The sequence below is a fragment of the Lethenteron reissneri genome, chromosome 26 (genome assembly GCF_015708825.2).
Source record: "Lethenteron reissneri isolate LAM-NWPU_2019-01 chromosome 26, ASM1570882v1, whole genome shotgun sequence".
Classification (NCBI taxonomy): Eukaryota; Metazoa; Chordata; class Hyperoartia; order Petromyzontiformes; family Petromyzontidae; genus Lethenteron; species Lethenteron reissneri.
The window spans coordinates 1,442,830-1,461,803 of record NC_083804.1 but is presented as its reverse complement, the minus strand read 5'-3'; the positions used below and the strand labels follow the sequence as shown (position 1 = coordinate 1,461,803).

At 52.8% G+C, this 18,974-nt stretch overlaps 1 long non-coding RNA gene across 1 annotated transcript in view; it reads right to left on the bottom strand.

The window, feature by feature from the left end:
• The window catches only part of LOC133347451 (uncharacterized), a 73,336-nt gene extending 62,157 nt beyond the window's left edge, over positions 1 to 11,179 (bottom strand). Inside the window, exon 1 of the long non-coding RNA XR_009755720.1 lies at positions 10,935 to 11,179. This is a non-coding gene — a long non-coding RNA (uncharacterized LOC133347451). The remainder of the gene's footprint in view (positions 1 to 10,934) is intronic.
• Positions 11,180 to 18,974: the final 7,795 nt, after the last annotated feature.

The window sequence follows — 18,974 nt, the reverse complement described above, 5'->3', positions numbered from 1 at the left end:
CGGTCGGCTTTTGATTTAAAAAAAAAGCAATGGAGCCATGAAAGCATATCTTTGTGTGTAATACATTCAGCCGGCTTGCATGCATTTTCTTAATAATAGGTGGAGTTTCAGCAGGCTGCCTTTTCCCCCGTGTGAAGAACACTTTGATCTATGGCCGAATCCATTCGGGTTATGTAAGTAACCAGCTGTCGGGGCGGCCTCCCCACGTGAATTAATGATGGCGGTAGCGCTGCGGAACCGCGCTGCATCACAACGAAGCCATTTAAACCGGGGAAGACGACCCCGGCGTGAAGCGGCCGCCGTGGCTGCACTCGTAACCCGGCCAAGTGGCTTCGGGGACGGCGCGCGACCACGAACGGTGGCGCGCACGACTTCAAATCCACATCGGGCATTAGCGTCGCTCTCGAGGCACCGTGGGCTTTTTGCTGCTTTTTCCTGGAAATAAGCGTGCGGGAGCGACAGCCCCAATTCCGTTCGGCTCCGCCACGTCCGATTTCCCACGCTTAAAGCCAAGCCGCGTCCTTCCTCCGTCCTCCGTCCGTCGGCGTTCAAAATGTGCCCGGCTACTCCGTTGGCTCATCGAGAGCCTCGGCAGGGGTCATGGTCGGGGATGTCATTGGCGGCTGACGTGCGCCTAAGTAGCCACAAACAAGGGCGCCGGCGCAACGCGTGGACGACGTGACGGGTGGGACGGGCGAGAGAGCGGGGGGAGGGGGAGGAGGAGGAGGAGAGGGGGCGGACTGCAGCCACAGGCGGGTTGGAGCGACACGAGACGGGCTGTACCACTGCGAAGTGTGTCACCAGACAGAATGTACCACCACCGCCGCCGCCGCCTGCCTGGTGAAGCCGGGGGGGGGGGGGGGGGGGGGGAGACGAACAGGGTCGCGAAACAAATCTTACTCGAAATCGTGCAGCGATTCATACTTTCATCATCGTTATTGTTTTGTATATATATTAATAATGTTTTGCGATACGTGTGCCGTTAATTCACCACTATCTCCTCGTTTAATAACAACGACGACGATGATGATGATGGTGGTACGACGGAACGGCGTCAGCTCGCGCCGCGGCCACCCCTCGCTGCTGCAGCGGGCAGGGGCCTCGCTCCACCACCATGGGGGCTGCAAAAGCCCCCTTCCCTCCCTCCCTTCCACCCTGCCCCCTCCCCCCTGTCCCCTCCCCACGTCTGCGCCACGCCGATCCGGCGTGTACAGTGCAATGCATCATACAGTGACGGCCTGGCAATAACACATGTTAGACAGAGACACGTGTTAGACAAGACAATGTATTCACTTCGCGGCAATGTCTGTATCGACATCCGTCCTACACAGAGGCCGCGGTGTCACTCGGCCCATCATCGTCCCCGCCCACGCCGCGGGTGAATAAAACGAGTGCCACCGCCGGCTAACAGCGGTTGTCCTACGGAGGGACCGAGGCTCCCCCGTCCGACTCCATCGCCACGTGGAATTTGAGCAGCGAATCAGTTCTGAATGTAGTTTTGTCTCACGAGTGGGGGGTGTTGGGTTGGGTGGTCGCTGGCCTGAGGTGGTGGTGGAATCTCCAACATCGTTATTTTTACATTCGAGCGGAAACGCCGTGAGTGAATAAGTAAACAAGAGGCGAGATAGAGACAGAGAGAGCGCATCGGAGACGAGGCATCTCCAAGCGGGATTATCACGCGAGACGTTAATGCAACCCCGATCACGCTGCCCCCGCATCCCACTTCCACGTCTTCGCGTTTATTTAATATCGACACTTCAAATGGATGAATGTGTAAAGAGTCTGCTACTCATTCAATGCATTCCTACTTGGCACAGAATAATAAGATGCCTCTTGTATTTCGTCATCAACATCTGCCTAGACCAAGCCCACTGCTGGATTAAGGCCCATTTTGTATTTTGATGCCTTATCAACAAAAATGTCCCGATAGTCAATTAGGGTGCAGAATTGATCAACTGGGGGGTCACCGGACCCATTTGGGAGTTTGTGGGAAGGGCAAGTAGCCAAGGGGACCCATGGACGTGAATAATTTAGGGGACACATGACTTACCCCACGTTCACAATATGTATTATAGATCTCTGATATTGATAATCATCTCTGTTATTGATCTCTGTTATTCCACAGCAGGTGAGAGCCACCGAGAGACTCGGTGGCCCTCATCCCAAGAGAGAGTCTCGGGGAGGGGGCAGTCGTCCCCGTGCACCCCCCCCCCTGTGCCCGCACCTACGACTTGGTCGCTGCGTCTGCCGGCACCGTGGCGAGAACTTGTTGAGATTTGGGGGGTGGTGGGGGAGGAGCACGGAACAGTCGACGCTAAACAAACTTTGGAATGCAAAACGGAACGAGTATCAGAATCTTAATTTTACTTTTCCTTTCGTTACACCGGAGGAGTGCGATGAGCTGCGTCTGCCTGTCGTGCGGCCTTCGCGAGCTCCCAGCCCCCCCCGCCACCCTGATGCACATCAGAAAGAAACATGCGGAATTGCCGCTGGCTCTACATCCCGCAGCAGCAAGTTTCCGCTTGACCGTCGATGTCTGTAGAGTCGGCGGCTCGCGCTCACACTCTCGCAAGGCTGCCACTTTAAATCCCGGTTGTGGGTCGACTCGGCCAATCATCTTTCCGGGGTCGATAAAATTGGCACCGCCGTGTTGGGGAAATGAACAGCGGTCGTTTCTATGGAGAAATCCACCCCCGCCATAGGAATGGGGAATTTCCATCGCTGGCTCAGGGCTGTAAAGAGGACGAGCACCGATGCCTCATTTAAGCAGCAGAAAATTACATTCATTTATTTTGAACGTAAGAAATTTAGAAAGGAGGGGGCAAAGAGTTCAGTAGCGAGGTGGGCAGGGAGGAGGGGGGGGGTCCCCCTGTTGCCCCCCGCCATGGGGCTGCTGTCGACTGTGCAGGATTCCGTGCAGGCGCTCACCAACCACGTCGCGCGGAGCCCAGCGGAACCTCCAACCCACTCGCCGTCCACATGACGAGGACGAATCCGTCGCCTTTCAAAGTCCCTCCCCACGCGGTTTCCCGGACGCTCGGCTGGAAAGAAACGAAAGGGAAGAGTCTCGCGGCAGCGGCGCGACGGGACAAAGCGGCGGCACGACACGACCGACGTCGTCCCATTGACGGGAACGATCATCGACGCAAGTCGAGTCTAGAGCGGCCCCTCGCTTGGGAGTCGATGCGCGCCCGTCTCGGGCCGACGGGGGGTGGCCCCTTTTCATATTCCGTTGAGCGCGGAGGCTCGCTCCCGTTTGAAGTTCCGTAAAAGTGGGAAGCGTGTCGTTACCGAGCGATTTGCTGCTCCGCACCGCCCCGGTGCTCTGCGACTGGAGCGTTCGCGGCACCTGTGTGTTCGGATGAGCACCGTTCGAGCCATTAGCCTGCCATTACCAGATCCCTTGCGCTCGCTCTGCTGCCGGTGGCTCAGCGGAAGAGCGAGTGGCTCGCAATCGGAAAGTTGCGCGTTCATATCCCGCTTGGGGTTGACTTGGCCCATCATCCTTCCAGGGTCGTATAAAGTAGTACCACTTTGTGGCGAGATCAACAGTGGTTGTCCTATAGATAAACTTTCCCCCACCATAGGAATGTGGAATTAACTACAACTGGCTCAGGCCTGTAAACAGGAGATGCACACCGACTGCATGCTCGTTTGAGCAGTAGATCTTTTGGACTTTTTTGACATGCACATTTGAATGTATATTCTTAACAAACCCAGCTGTCGAGTAGTTTTGCTCTTTCACTAATACCATCAGCCAAGTTGACTTCATCACAGTACTTTCTGTTCTGTGTGTGGGATCGAAGAAAGAACGAGGAGTCGAAGTGATGCTCAGCTCAGCACAACGAGGCCATTGGCGCTCATCTCCTGTTTACAGCCCTGCAGAGCCAGTGGTGGAAATTCCACGTTCCTATTGCAAGGGCGAGTCTCTCCATAGGACAACCACTGTTAGCTTGCACACTAAGCGGTACTAATTTTATCGACCCCAGGAGCAATGCTTTTTACACGCTTTTATTTAACTCACTCTGTCTGTTGTATCATCAACTCTGTCTGTTGTCGTATCCTCAAATCTTGTAACTCAATTTTAACCCACTTCCCAATGTCGTATGTCATACTGATGACAATACTATGTTATGTTTCGGCTTGGGTCTAATTGTCCACGCTCAACTGACGTTGGCTGTAAATCACCACGGCCCCTTACGTTATGGCAAGCTTCGGGGCCACTTCCTGGAGTCGTGGAGTTCTGCCATTACTCGTACGGTACATTTCATTAAAGCGTGTTTAAAAAAAATATTTTTTTAAATATTACTTATTTATCCTCACACCCCAAGCCGGTTAAGGAAAAAAACAATGATAGCCATCGCGGTGGCTGAAACTCCAGCTTGGTGCCAAGGTCTCCGCTCGAGTTGGAAAGCCTGTGGCATCCTCATCATCGTCAGCGCTGGTTTACTCACTGCCGCATGAAGGCCTCCCCGTACCGGTCTCGTTGTGCCACAATCCATCTCATTCCCGCACACCATCTCGTCACTCGATCTCGGTGTGTTTTGTCCTCTGGCTGCCGTTCCATCACCGGGCTAATCCATCAGATATCGTTCCTTCTCGCGGTGTGTGTCCTGCCAACGCCTACTCTCTCTCACGGCGGTCAATGCGATATCTCTCATTTACATGTGTCCTCTGATCCACGTGTTTCTGTTTCTGTCACTCGGTGTAATCCCCAGCATGCATCTGTCCGTTGTTCTTTGTGCATTTGGTCAGTTTTCTTTTTTTTTGCCACTGGGTCCATGTTTATAATTGACACATCACAGCAGGTCGTAGTGCCCACTGATTGCTAATTCCTCTGTTAACGATTAAAATTCTAAATAAAATAAAAAGATGCAAACCTGCACTCTCACCTGTTTGTTTGATCACTTTTGATCCCGGTCTGCCATGAATCATGTGTTTCGGTATACCGTACGTACATACTCCGATGTGTTTTGCAGTTGTGTCCCTCCAAAGAGTATGTTCTCATGCATCATGATGTTAGTTTACTTCATCGTTAGAAAAAACCTCTCTGGCCTCCTTTGTAAAGTCCTCTAATCGATTCCCATGGTTCGCATATCCATCGCATCGGAGGGGGTAAATACGCTCTCCATTTATCTTTACCCTATCATTTCTCCAAACCAGTTCTCAGAAGACATCTTATAATGTCGCTGGACCTATTTACTAAATGTTTACGCAGAAATGAAATACTTCAAATGCGAAATGATGCCGCAATAATGTTGTTTTCCCATTCAAGAAGAAAAGCAAAGCAGACCCATTAGTCTCTCATCAGGAATATAGAAATTGTTCACGAAGATCAAAGGGAATCGAATATTGGGCAATTTAAAGGCCAAACAACCACATGAGCCCGATGGATTTAGAAGTTTTTTTTAGCATGCTATAGACCACGTATTACTCAGATTCCACGAAGACAAACACTAAATGAGTATCAAATACCGCTGTTGCCTTGCTCTGTAAACTTAGCACGAGGCATTTGATTCGGTAGAAATGAATGCCGCCATTGAAGCGCTCGCAAAACGGAGGCATTTATATGAAAAAATTGTTATAAAAAAATAATCAAAACCAGTAATCCAGATGCCACAGCTACAGCCAGGGCTCCACTGGCAGGCATGCGGAGGGACACCGTGAATCCCGGCTACACGTGGCGACGTGGGCGGCCGATATTAAACACCCATCGCGACCATGAATTGTGCGGACACAACGCGGCCGTCTGGCCTGCGTGAACCGCCCTGCCATGCGCCCAATTGCAGACCTCGGAGGCTAAGCAGCAGCTTTTGAGCCTGGTTACTTGAAACGAGTCTTGAGACTCCCCGAGTCTTTCCTGGGTATATAAAAGGCACTGCCATTATTATTATAACGATATTAAATAATGCATTTCAGACATTCTCAATCCACCAACGGATGAAAGCGTTCTCACACCATGTCAGTCACGGTGTTTTGATTATAATTTACCACGCCGGTTATTGTGGATCGGTTTAGGGGGTGGGGGGAGAGAGAGGGCGGAACCGGTTATGATATCACTTGCCGCCGATGTTAGCTGTGACCAGGACTTGAACTGGCATTGCAGGGTCCATAGCGCAGGGCCCGAACCACTGTTGCACCACCGATCCACCCATATCGACGTTGCCGCCATTAAAATATACAATCCCAAGGGGCGTTCCACTCGAGAGTGGGCAAGCATACCGCGGCCAAGACTACAACGGAGTTGGGTGATGAATGTTAACGAGCCGAGGTGCAGATGGGAGATCCCGGAGACAAATTAACAAGAGCGACGAACACGGTGACCGTTACTCACGACGCGGCAGCGGCACCGCGCGCCGACTGCCTCGGCGTGGCCGGGCCCGCCGGCGTGCACACGCGCAGAGTCGCGAGTGAGGTCATACTCCTGGTGAAGGCCCCCCCCCCCAAAGCGAACGCCACGTGGTCAAGACGTGTCACTGCGTGTCGGGTCTAGGCGCACGCGCCTACGTTGGTGCTCCTGGACGCCGTTGCAATCGAGATGTTCCGTCTCGAGGGGTCATTCAGGTGGAATGTCTTAATATAAATCTATAAAATAAAGATCATTTATCAAAACCAGGTGTACCAATAAACTGCCCAGGCAGGTTATTTATTTTAATGTCCCACTTTTTCAGGATAATTCATGGAATGAGTAGCAAGTTTGGTTGGTATCCCCATGTGCAGGAAAGCACAATTCTGTAACGAGTGTGCATGCGTGTCTGTATTCAACGTCACCTTCTTTTAAAACATCGACATCATCAGCCATGGTCAATCCACTGCAGGGTGAAGGCCTCCCGATACCATCGTCATCCCTCACGGTCCTGCAATCCATACTCCGAGTTGATCCTGCACAACCGATGTACATCGTGTCCACGAGCTGAACTCATCGCTACACCTCCGCAGCTGTCCTGCTCTCTGGGTGCCATTCCACCACCGGTCTTTGTCCATGAGCCGTCGTCCCCGCTGTGTCCTGCCCCAAGGCCGTTTTACTTTCATGAACAGAAACATTAATACATCCGATTTGTGTTCATCTGGATAAAGTTAATCAATAAATATCGGTGTGCATTCTGCAATTATAAACATCTTCACTGGGAAATTATTTAACTGCCGTTCCATTGATTTTATTGTTTTATGGCCGCAAGTGATTAGTACGGATGCAAGTGGTGTAGTAGTACGCATGTAACAATGAACAGGTTAAAATTGATTCTTAAGACTTGTGGTACACAAGCACCAAACCTTGCGCTTAAGAATAATTACTTGTAACTTATCCAAATTATAAGCAAACATTTATAGGAATTGTTCATGTTTACCGGCCAGCCAGGTGGCTCAGCGGCAGGGCGAGCGGCTCGCAATCGGAAGGTTGCGAGTTCACATCCTGTCACCAGTAGTTGGCTTATGGGTAGACTCGCCCACCCACCACAGGAATGTGGAATTTCCACCACCTGGAATTTCAGAGGGGCTGCTGGAGGCCAGGAGCTCAGCAGATGCTCCTTAACAAATCTGGAAGCCACCCTTCTGATGGGCTAAAGGACAGCCACAGGGGGCTGGGGCAGGTCACCTCGACACCGCAACAGACGATGGCTGTCCGGTCTAAGACTACTGTCGGAGTGGCAGCCAAAGAAGGGAACACACTCGAGAAGACATCTGCTGCGGGGATATTGGACCGACGGAATAAGCTCATGTGCGGGTGCTGAACGGTTTGCTGCATCGCGGATCCGTGAGTGATGACGGCGGCTTGGGGAGGCCTGCATCCAGCAGCGGATTGATCGTACCCGACGATGATGATGACGACGATAGGGTAAAAGATGTGCGATAACTTGCAACATTATTCCATCATATATCCGCATCGCTCGGTAAACGTAAAATATCCCCACACCCCGCGGGTAATGGATGTCGTACGAAGGAGCGTGGCTTGACGCGGCCGAGAGGCACATTAGGGGTCCAGCAGATTGTGCAAAATGGCATCTTTTCCGACTTTGTGGCGAGACGGGAAATGCTACACGCGATGAAGGATAACTTGTCGGTGAGTAAACACTCACTCTCGCATATCAGGATGTGGCGAGTGGTGTGACGCTTAGGGGATTGGTGAGTTATTGCTGCTTTCTGGGCAGGCTCTTGAGCCACGGGTTCCCAGAGCCACTGGTCTACCCACCAACTGCACCGAGTGAACGAACCAGCTGCTTGCAACAGCCTGCCCTTTGGAAATAGCTTGATAGAGTAGTGGTGCAGTGATGAGCGTATACCCCTCTGAAGCTGGTGACCTGAGTTTGATTCTCAGACATGGCTAACATCGTTGGTGGGTAAAGCACTCGCCCGTAGCGTTTTCTGGCTGTAACCACGTGGCGTCCGGCACGTTGTCCAACGGTTCCCTCCACGAGCCAGGAGCTTCTTCAGAGACTGAATGGAAGAAGCTCCCGGCACGTGGTACAACAAAACAATAATACAGCAGAGGAGTTACAGAGCAACACCGCCAAAACCTGTGCAGCAGCGGCATTGGGGAGTGACGTTTGAATCGGTCCTCGGCCCCCTCCGCGCACCAACCCACAACTGACCAGCACGGCGAAGTACGGTCAAATAACCCCCTACGACCCACACGGCATGGAGAGGCCCTCATCCAGCAGCGGACTGACACAAGCGACGTACACGCGACACGCACATTATACATCTATATAGATTCCACCTATACAAGCAAAGCAACTTTCATTATTCGGCCAGATGCACACAAAGGTCACCTTAGAGGTTGGGTCACTTATCTTGCGGCTGGTGGTTTTCGTAATGACGATATCACAAAATAAACAGTGCGCGCCACCAAACGGCGACGCTCATTTGTTAGCGTGACAAACGGCCGCGCGGTTCAGAGACTAGTCATTGCGCCATGACTTTGCCGCTAAATATTGTGACCGATGGGGCTGGGACGAGGCACCTTCCTTGAAGGGGCTCGATGGCGCCCAATTCATGACGGTGACAAACATCGATGCACACCAGAGGTTAGCGGGGAAACTCGCCGCTGACGGATCAACGGCGCGCGACTCCCTGGGTTCAGTCGTAAAACAACAAAAGATCACCCTGGCACGATGGTTAATGACCGCTCCCCACCCCACTACTACCCCAACGTTTTTGTATCCTGAACATTTTGTCGTCAAATTTGTTGTTTCTTTGGGAACCACTCGACTGGCATGAATTCTCTATGTGCAGCATTCCGAGGATGGGCAAGTGGCTCTCGAGTGACAGTGCAGCGGGCACTTTGCGAAGTTCCCAATATCATGGCACGGCTGGGACACGAGATCCGTGGCGAAGAGCAATGCTCGGAGCGTGGAGCGGCGCGTCCAGGCAATGCGGCGCCGTTGACGATTCTGGTTTATTTTTTTAAATATTTATTTTTATATTTTTGTGAACTCGCACTTAGTTATGCACAATTTCGTCCGTGGGATGTCTCCTCCCTGTACTTATCAAGGACTTCCCACGCGACATCAATCATGGTGGTCGTTTGACCATACTTCATCATGCATGGGTCTTAGAACCGGTTTAGATGTTTCTTGGCCATGATTATAAACACACGCTCACCAGCTCATGGACCAGCGTGCAAACCACTAACACCGCTTTACCACTCTGAACTTTATTTACGTGTATCGAGATGTATGGAAAAAACGGTGCACAGCATCTGAGACGCATCATGGATTTTCTTTTTCCTAAATGGGCATACGATACTGTACAGTTCTGCGCATTTAAAATTCCACAATAATTACACCCCCCCCCCCATCCTTTATTTAAACACCACAGCTGACCATACCAGCTGGCCATAACTAATCGAGTCTTGATGGCGATTTGAATTGTTTTGATGTAAAAATCATCAGACAATATGTTACACATTTATGTTTACAATGTATTCTTGTGCATACTGTCGTGCAGCAGCAGATGGCTTCTAATTGGGCGCGTCCGATTGGCCCACAGAGAGCGCTGCCTCCGCGATTGGCCCGTCACGGATATGGGATTGGTGTCCTTCCTTGGCTACGTACGGTGCGAAAGAAGTCCAACATACATATACATACGATGGGTGGTAAAGTGGTGTGCAGTATGACCGACAGGCAGACGCACGTGCTATGTGCAAAGCTAATGGGCGCTTCGTTACATTGTGATCAGGTGGAGCGGGCGGCTCGCGATCGTGAAGGTCGCGAGACCACATGGTGGCTGCTGGTTCACTCGGCCCATCATCATCATCATCCCTCCGCGGTATGTAAAACGACTACCACTTTGCGGGAAAGTCAACAGGGGTTGTGAAATAGAGAAACGTGCCCCGGCCACCACAATAATGTGGAGTTTCACCACTGGCCCAGGCCTCTGGTGAAACAGGAAGAGCATCAACGCCATGGCTTTTGCATGGTTATACTTAGAGTCTTAGACCAAATAACGAAAATCACAAAATATAAATCACGACACGCAATGGAGACAATTCGTCGGGTAAAGGGGGGGGTGTGAATCATTCCAGGCCACGTGCCAATACTGCCACTGTGGGCGCGAGGCCGCGCTCGCCCACGTGGAGACGACCCGAGGGCCCCCGAGTGAGCGCCATCACACACACACACAACTCTCCTGCTCCATGTACACCGTCAGGGGCCGCGGGCTCGCGAGAGAGGCGGGCAAGCGAGAGAGGGAGGCTCGCACGGACGAGGAGGCGAGGAGGACGAGAGACGCGCGCGGCCGCTGCTTCGCCGCCCGTGGGTTCATCAACCTGCAGATCACGACCCGCGGCGTCGCGATTCTTCACGGACAGTGAACCGGTTGTGTGGAAAACCCCAAGACTCGCCTCTGAAACGGAGGTCGCGATGCATGGACATTGCGCCCCCGTTGACAAGCTGCCCGTGATGTGTGTGTGTTGGTAAATGTACTTACAGTCGTACCTCCTATGGCGCTCCAGTGCATCACGCGGAGACAACGCGCGCGTCACGAGACACCCTCCACAGTCATCTTGCACAAGACGCCTGGCCAGTGTGGAAGAGTAGGCCAAATGCCCTCGAGAAGGGGCCCTTGAGCTCACGCTTCGTGGAGCCTCTTCCGCCTGAAGTGGCAACTACTTGCGGGGCTTCACCTTTGACAGTGCCGAGGATGCTGAACATGGCGCCGTGTCGCACCACGTGGCCGAGCCACGTGTCGCACCACGTGGCCGGGTCACGTGCAATGCACCCGTCTCATCAGAGCTCGCAGGCTCAGCAGGTTTTGAGCCTGGATAGCGCTGTGACGGGTGAGGGCGCAGGACGTGAATTGCTGCACTTCCATGTCCACATGTCTATGCTCCCCTCCTTCACGAATCCGCAATGACCGGCGCGGTGAAGTATGGTTAAATTAACTCTATGACCTTTATCGCGTGGGGAATTCCAGCATCCAGCAGTGGACATACTTGTACATCGCACCACATGGTGAAAGCAATGATGCTGCCTTAATGCAGAGGATTACCAGTTATATACATAAAATTGTCGCAGTTGATTCAGGCTATTAAATGTTTTTTTTCACGAAGTGTTTGTGTGTTGATAGAGTGGCTGATTGATTTGTGCTCCGGCAGAGTGGCATATCAATTATGAATCAATTACTATACATATTTAAATACTTCATTGTGACATGTGTATTTGTGCCCATCTGCTAAATTGTGTGATTAACGTGGAAATTGTGAAGCAGAAGTTTCAATAGATTCATAAATAATATTTGTTTTAATGTTAAATGATGGTACTTTCAACAGAGTGGATACACGTGTAAGTATGTATGTACCTTGGGTGGAGCGGTGGTGTAGCGGTTAGCACACTGCGTTACTAAGCGGCCCAGCCGAGTTTGATACCTGCCTCCGGCCAACATCTTTGACGATTCTCAAAAAACAGTAGTGGGGCCTCCTCTAGGTCAACTCGACCGAAAACGAGCACCTGGTGCAATGTGTAAAAATCAGGGAGACAAAGGCTGCCAGGCGTGGTGCTGACCACATCGCCTCCTCGTGTGCCGTGGCGGTCTTCATAGGTGCTCGCTAACCGCACTTTCCCCAGCAGCCTGTTAAAGGTTACATCGGGGGGGGGGGGGGGGTATTTGCCTTTGTAGACGTTACAAGCAAAGATAACTGTGGACGGCTGATTTGGCCGTGAGACAATATTGTATCTTATCGTGGCTTAAAATGTGTCAGATCTCTCCGCTCCTCGCACAATCGAATGCACACCTATTGATCATAATCCCCACACACATTAATCGTGGCACCCGCGGGCTCAGACCAATGAACCTCGGGCCTGGAGGCGCGAGTCGCGGTTCCTAGAAGAGACGTCGTCAGCGCGTGCACCGAGCCCGTTTGATGCGGATCAGAGCGCCGAGACCCTTTACCAAGAAATTCGGAAGCGCGTTCAAAGACGCCCTCGTGTTTATTCCTGGAGGCCAGGAAACTTTCCCTGCCCCCCCCCTCCACCACCACCATCACGACCCGCGTGAAAATCGCTCCCCGCCACGTGGAGTCAGCAGTGCTGCTGTGAATAATCCGCATCCAAGGATTTGAAAAATCTGAATTTTGTGAGTATCGCTTTGATGGCGATTGCTGAACGTCTGAATCACCCTCGTTTTACTGCCAGTGATTGCTGGGGATTTGCAGGACTATTACTGCGTTTGATTTGTCCGAATATTCAACCTGTTTGCAAAAAACGCAACCGATGTAAAACCCACGAACGCAGTACCCAACGTTTGTGGTAACCTCATGTACGCGCCCGACGTGTCGAGGCGAATGGTTCAGAAGCACAAGAATGCGGAAGAGCCCCCTTTTAATAAACACAACGGCAAAGCATGCACGAAAAGCAATCTATTAGGCGGAATTAAATCGTGCAAGTTACACGCCAGAAATGTACGCACCGTAATAAAGTAAATTTTGAATATCGCACTCTTTGAAAATTAATGGTACAGCAACTGTGAGGCAGTTAATTTGTTGGAAATGCCATTAGCGTCCCGCGCACAGCCAACCGCGTTGCGCGGTGCCGCGCGGTGTTTTTTTTTTGGTTTCTATTCAGCGGCGCTGAAATTGATTCGGCAGCACGCGCACGCGCGCGCGCGCGCCCCCCTGCACGCGCGCGCGCGCCCCCCTGCACGCGCGCGCGCGTCCCGGAGGTGCCCGCCCGCCCGCATCTGCCGCTGGCGCAGCGCCGCGCCGCTGCCTCCCGCGCCCATCACCACGAGAAAGGCTTCGCGAGAGAGCGGCAGGGGCGGCACGAAGGTGGCTCGGCGTGAGCCACGGAGCCGCGAATGTGGCACGCGCGTGCCACGTGCGCACGTGCGCGCGTGGGGGACCGGTGGCGCAACGGTTAGCGCGTCACTGCGCTACGAAGCCGGGCGGCCTGAGTTCGATTCGTGGCCAATAACAGAGACGAATATCAGAACCGGTCCTGGGCCTCGCTTAGGTTGACTCGGCCTTAAACGAGTACCTGGCGCTGGCAAGTAAGAATCAGCACCAGGGAGACAATAGCGGCGTGGTACCGCGACGCCAACCCGTTCGTGCTCACGAACAGCACGAGTCCGTGAGCCTCAGTGGGGGATCGTCGAGTTCACGGCCGCACGCGCACTACCCAATGCCGAGTGCAGGCACCCGTGATGTTCACATTCCCACTCGACCCTTCCTGCGCACAATGCGTCGCCGGCGTGCCGACGGGAGAAGCAATGGGCGACACTAAAAATAAAACTCCACTGGAACTCGCTCTCAGCTGCCGCGGGCACGCGTGGGCAGGCAGGCAGGCAGGCAGCCCGCGTGCCGCCACTCTGTCTCGCGTCCAGCGATGCGAGGTTATGTTGTGTCACTCCGCACACTTTCCACGCAGTCGGCGGACCGACCCGTGCGCCGTGAATGCGGTGGCCCCAAGCGCAACAAATCCAATCTCGCGCGCGCACAACTGTCCCGCTCTCTGTCGCGACCCTGACATTTATCGACGCACTCGCTGCAGTGTACACGCGGTGGGGGTGCGACGACACGGCCACGCAGCCAGTGCGCAACCCGGCCGGCCGGCCGGCCGGCAGGACAGGCAGACGAGGCTTTTTTTTATTTAAGCAGCCGTCCATGTACCCTTAAACATCTCCCGTCCTCCCAGCTTCCCCGCCCCTGCTCAGCCCCCCACTCACCCCATTCCCCGCGTCTACTCCAGCCCCCGCCCCCCGTTTCCCATTGTTGCCCGCAGCGGCAGTGGCTCGGAGCCGAGCGATAAACAGCGCCCATTGAAATTCAATGGGCAGGACACGAGGCGGTTCCATATTGCCACTCGGGGACATAAAGCCACAGACTCGCTCAGTCAAGCGCGCCAGCCGGCCTTTTAACATTTTCTTTTATGTTTTTTGGGGTTTTTTTGTGGCAGTGTGCAAGTGTGTGTGTGTGCAGTGTCTGTGTGTGTGTGCAATGTGTGTGTGTGCAGTGTGTGTGTGTGCAGTGTGTGTGCACACGGACAGCTGGAGGAATCGTATAGTTCGTATAGAGAGATCAGAGACTAAGATCATCTCCCTCCTCGCTGGCAGACTCTGGTCAGCAGCAATGGCAGCGGCTCCTCTACCAGTCACATATGTCATTAGATTATGGTGATGGTGGTGGTGATAAGGACGTAACAACTGAAAAAGGATGTAACACCGCATTGCTTCATCGGTTAATGTCGATTCTTAAGCTCGAGACACATGCATCAAATCATGCGTGTAGGTATCAATGTGTATACATTGATGTTTGCTGTATGTGGGTGGAGTGATGCCGCAGTGATTAGCATACTGCAACTACGACCCCGGCCACCTGAGTTTAATCCCAGCCACGGCTAACATCGTTGGCGAGTGATCGCTGAACAGGTGCTGGGTCCCCGCACCTCCTCCAGCCCTCACTGACCAGTGTGGTGAAGTATGGTCAAACAACGCAGGTGAAATAATTGGCATGGGGAGGGCTTCATCTATTAATGGTTTGACAATACCTGCAAACTCACGCGGGGTTGATGTTACACCTACATGACAATTCTATGGATATATTTGATACCTGAATCAAACCACAACCCTCAATCGCCTAGGAAGGGACTGTATAAATCACGGTTAGAAAATATGCCAGGTTTCAGAAACTACATTAAGTTGTAAATATTGGAGCTTGGTGATTGACGTTCATTTATACATTCATTAAAACTAAATGAAGACTTCGTTTGGTTCAAAAACTAAACATATTTTTTACCAGGTAAGGCTCGCTGAACTTTATAGCTCTTTTTCATAAGCAATCTGGCCACGAATGATAGCCAAACGATCCTTATGGCGGTACCGCGGGGTAGCAAATAATACAAAATAGCCGAGGCAATTAAGTATTTTATTTCTGGGACACTATTTGTTTCCAGGGGTGTACTTCACTCCGCGACTGGGGTACCAATCAATCCGACATCAATGCTACTCTGCGATGTCGAAACGCGTCGAGGACGATTGCGCCGAAACCGTGAACGCTCGCACGCACTGCCGTGGTGCATCGCGTGCAGCTCGTCGAGATGAGTCGATTGCCGCATCGCCGACCATCAACAGACTGAACATGACTGCATCAAGGACATTATGCGAGAGCCGGGGTACTATGGTGCCTCGGGGTTCCGCCATCAGATTCAAATACTCAAAACGCGTGTTTCTAAATGTGGAGGGAAAACCCGGAGGAACCAGAGGAAAAATCCACGCGACCACCACGGGGAGAAAGACACGCAAACTCCAAACAAGCAGGCGTCAGGGTCGGGATCGACCCCACGACCAGCTGCATACCAGGCGAGGGAGTTAACATCTCGCCACGATGGCACCCAAAATATGTCATTGGGTGTCAGATTGTGAGTATTGTCGAGGTGATGTTCGTTCCAACACGGCCCCTCCACCACCGCCACCGCCACCACCGCCGCCACCACCATGACCCATCGCCTCCCCGAGCATCGACTCCCATCGATGCCGTCGGGCACGAGGCTCGCTCGACGCGCCATTGCACGGGTCCGGCACGCGGACTCGAGAGCTCCACGAGCGGCGATTCGACGAGGACGACGAGGACGACGCTTCTTCTTCCTGACGCGTCGGCCCAGCGGAACCTCCTTGGAGGTGAGCGAGCAACCCGAGTGGCGCGCGCGGCGAGGGGCACCGCCCGCTACGCGTCCCACACAGAGGCCGTCGCGACATCGACCCCTTCCTGCCCGCCCATCGTGCATCTCGCAGGGGTTTATAAAGTTTTCCACGCTTCGCCAGCGACGCAATGAAAACCCCAAGGAGAAGGGGGGGGGGGGGGGCACGGGTGACAAAGTGTGCGGGGTTTGAAACACGACCGCCAGCTGAAAAATGAGAAAGACCACAATCTCGCCGCTCCTTCTCGCCGCTCGGCCGTTTGTCTGCGTTACTGTAACGATCTGATTTGGGGGCTAGGGAGGGGTTCCTCTCCCCCCCCCTCTCTCTTTCTCCCTCTGCCTTCCAGTAACAAATCAATCCAGGGACACTGTCACACGAGGTCGCAGCAGGAAATGTAATTCACAGGCTCCGCGCCGCCGTGCGTTATGAGCTTGACCCAAGGAAATTTAAGGCTGCGCACGGACGGGGTCGCGCGCCGCGGCAGCTGCCCGCGGAAGCCCTGAGAAGCCGGCGCCGATGGGTGTTTCTGCTGAGGGAAGGCCCCGCTGAGCTAAATAGCTGTTCATATCTTCTTGATTCTTTCGGTAAAGTCACGTAGAAGGGAAGTAATAAAATAATAAAAATAAAACATAATAAAATAATATAATAAAATAAAATAATATAATAAAATAATATAATATTATTATATAATAAAATAATATTTTATTATGTTTTATTTTTATTATTGTATTACTTCCCTTCTACGTGACTTTACCGAAAGAACCAAGAAGATGAATCCCTGCAGTCACGAAAGCTTTAAATCGAAATTTAGCTGTTCATACTCTTGGGTTGTTTCGGTAAAGTCACGTAGGTAAAAATAATAATAAATAAAAGAATAATAAATGAAAATAAATCAATTAAATTTATAAATAACAATGCATGAAAATAAATCAATTAAATTTATTTATTTTCATTTATTATTATGATTTTTACCTACGTGACTTTATCGTTAAAACCTAAGAGTATGAATCATTGCAGTCACGAAAGCTTCAAATCTAGAATTAAATAGCTATTTTTCAGAAGCGACCTGGCCACAGCACGATAGCTCAGCGAAGTGGCTTATCGTGTGCACATTTATAGCAGCCAAATGCTCTAAGCGCGCGATGTTGATTCTAAGCGTGGAGGGAAAAGCCGGAGGACCCGGAGAAAAATCCACGCGAGCACGTGGAGAACGTGCAAACTCCAAATATGCAGCAGGCTTCAAGGTCCGGATCGAATCCACGACCTCCTGTATACCAGGCGAGGTAGTTAACATCACACCACCGTGGTGTCATTTGTCATAGGACTGCATCGCCCTGGGTGGTGCACTGCTTGCTGCGAAAGTTCCGAACGTGCGTGACGTGAGGCCGACACGAGGTCCGACAGCGCAGTTGGGATCAAAAATAATAGGGCGGGGAAATACGAAGTGTGTTACTGTTCACGAGGCGTGCAATGATTCATTGATTCATTAAATGAAATAACTTATTATGCCCAGGATACATCTATCAAAGCATTCACGTGAGAATCAATTGTTTACAATGTATGCAGATCGTATGGAAATGCTACATTTAGGGTAATGGTGCAAATGAGATTGCGCAAACAACGACAAACGTATGAAACGAACATTGTGGAAAAAAACAACAGCAACAACAACAACTCACAGTTGCTGAGCGCAGGCCTAGAGGCCTAAAAGGTCGAGCGGCCAGCAACAGACAGCACGATGACAGTTTTCGTGGGGGGTGCCGGACGTGAGCGAGGTTGTGAGAGCTTGGGGAGAGGGGGGGGGGGAGACGACGGGGAGGGAATTCCAAGTGGAGAAGTGACAGCGAGGAAGCAGATGGAGGAGCTTTGTGGCCTGGAGCGTGGTGGTGGTGGTGGTGGTGAAGCGTTGTGGCCTAAAGCGCGGTGGTGGTGGTGGTGAAGCGTTGTGGCCTGAAGCGCGGTGGTGGTGGTGGTGGTGAGGCGTTGTGGCCTGAGGCGCGGTGGTGGTGGTGGTGAAGCGTTGTGGCCTGAGGCGCGGTGGTGGTGGTGGTGAGGCGTTGTGGCCTGAAGCGCGGTGGTGGTGGTGGTGGTGAGAGCGTTGTGGCCTGAGGCGCGGTGGTGGTGGTGGTGGTGGTGAGGCGTTGTGGCCTGAGGCGCGGTGGTGTGGTGGTGGTGAAGTGTTGTGGCCCGAAGGCGGGGTGGTGGTGGTGACACGTTGTGGACTGAAGTGCGGGGGGGTGGTGGCTGGTGGTGGTGAAGCGTTGTTGCTAAGGCGCGGTGGTGTTGTGGTGGTGAGGCGTTGTGGCCTGAGGCGCGGTGGTTGGTGGTGGTGGTGAAGGGTTGTGGCCCGAAGCGGGGTGGTGGGTGGTGAAACGTTGTGGCCTGAAGTGCGGGGGTGGTGTGCTGGTGGTGGTGAAGTGGTGTGGCCTGAGGCACGGTGGTGGTGGTGGTGAGGCGTTGTGGCCGGAGCGCATGGTGGTGGTGGTGGTGAAGCTTTGTGGCCTGAAGCGCGGTGGTGGATGGTAGGTGAGGCGTTGTGGCCTGAGGCGCGGTGGTGGTGGTGGTGGTGAGGCGTTGTGGCCTGAAGCGCGGTGATGGTGGTGGTGAAGTGTTGTGGCCTGAGGCGCGGTGGTGGTGGTGGTGGTGAAGCGTTGTGGCCTGAAGCGCGGTGGTGGTGGTGGTGGTCAGGCGTTGTGGCCTGAGGCGCGGTGGTGGTGGTGGTGAAGTGTTGTGGCCTGAAGCGCGGTGGTGGTGGTGGTGGTGGTGAGGCGTTGTGGCCTGAAGCGCGGTGGTGGTGGTGGTGGTGGTGAAGCGTTGTGGCCTGAAGCGCGGTGGTGGTGGTGGTG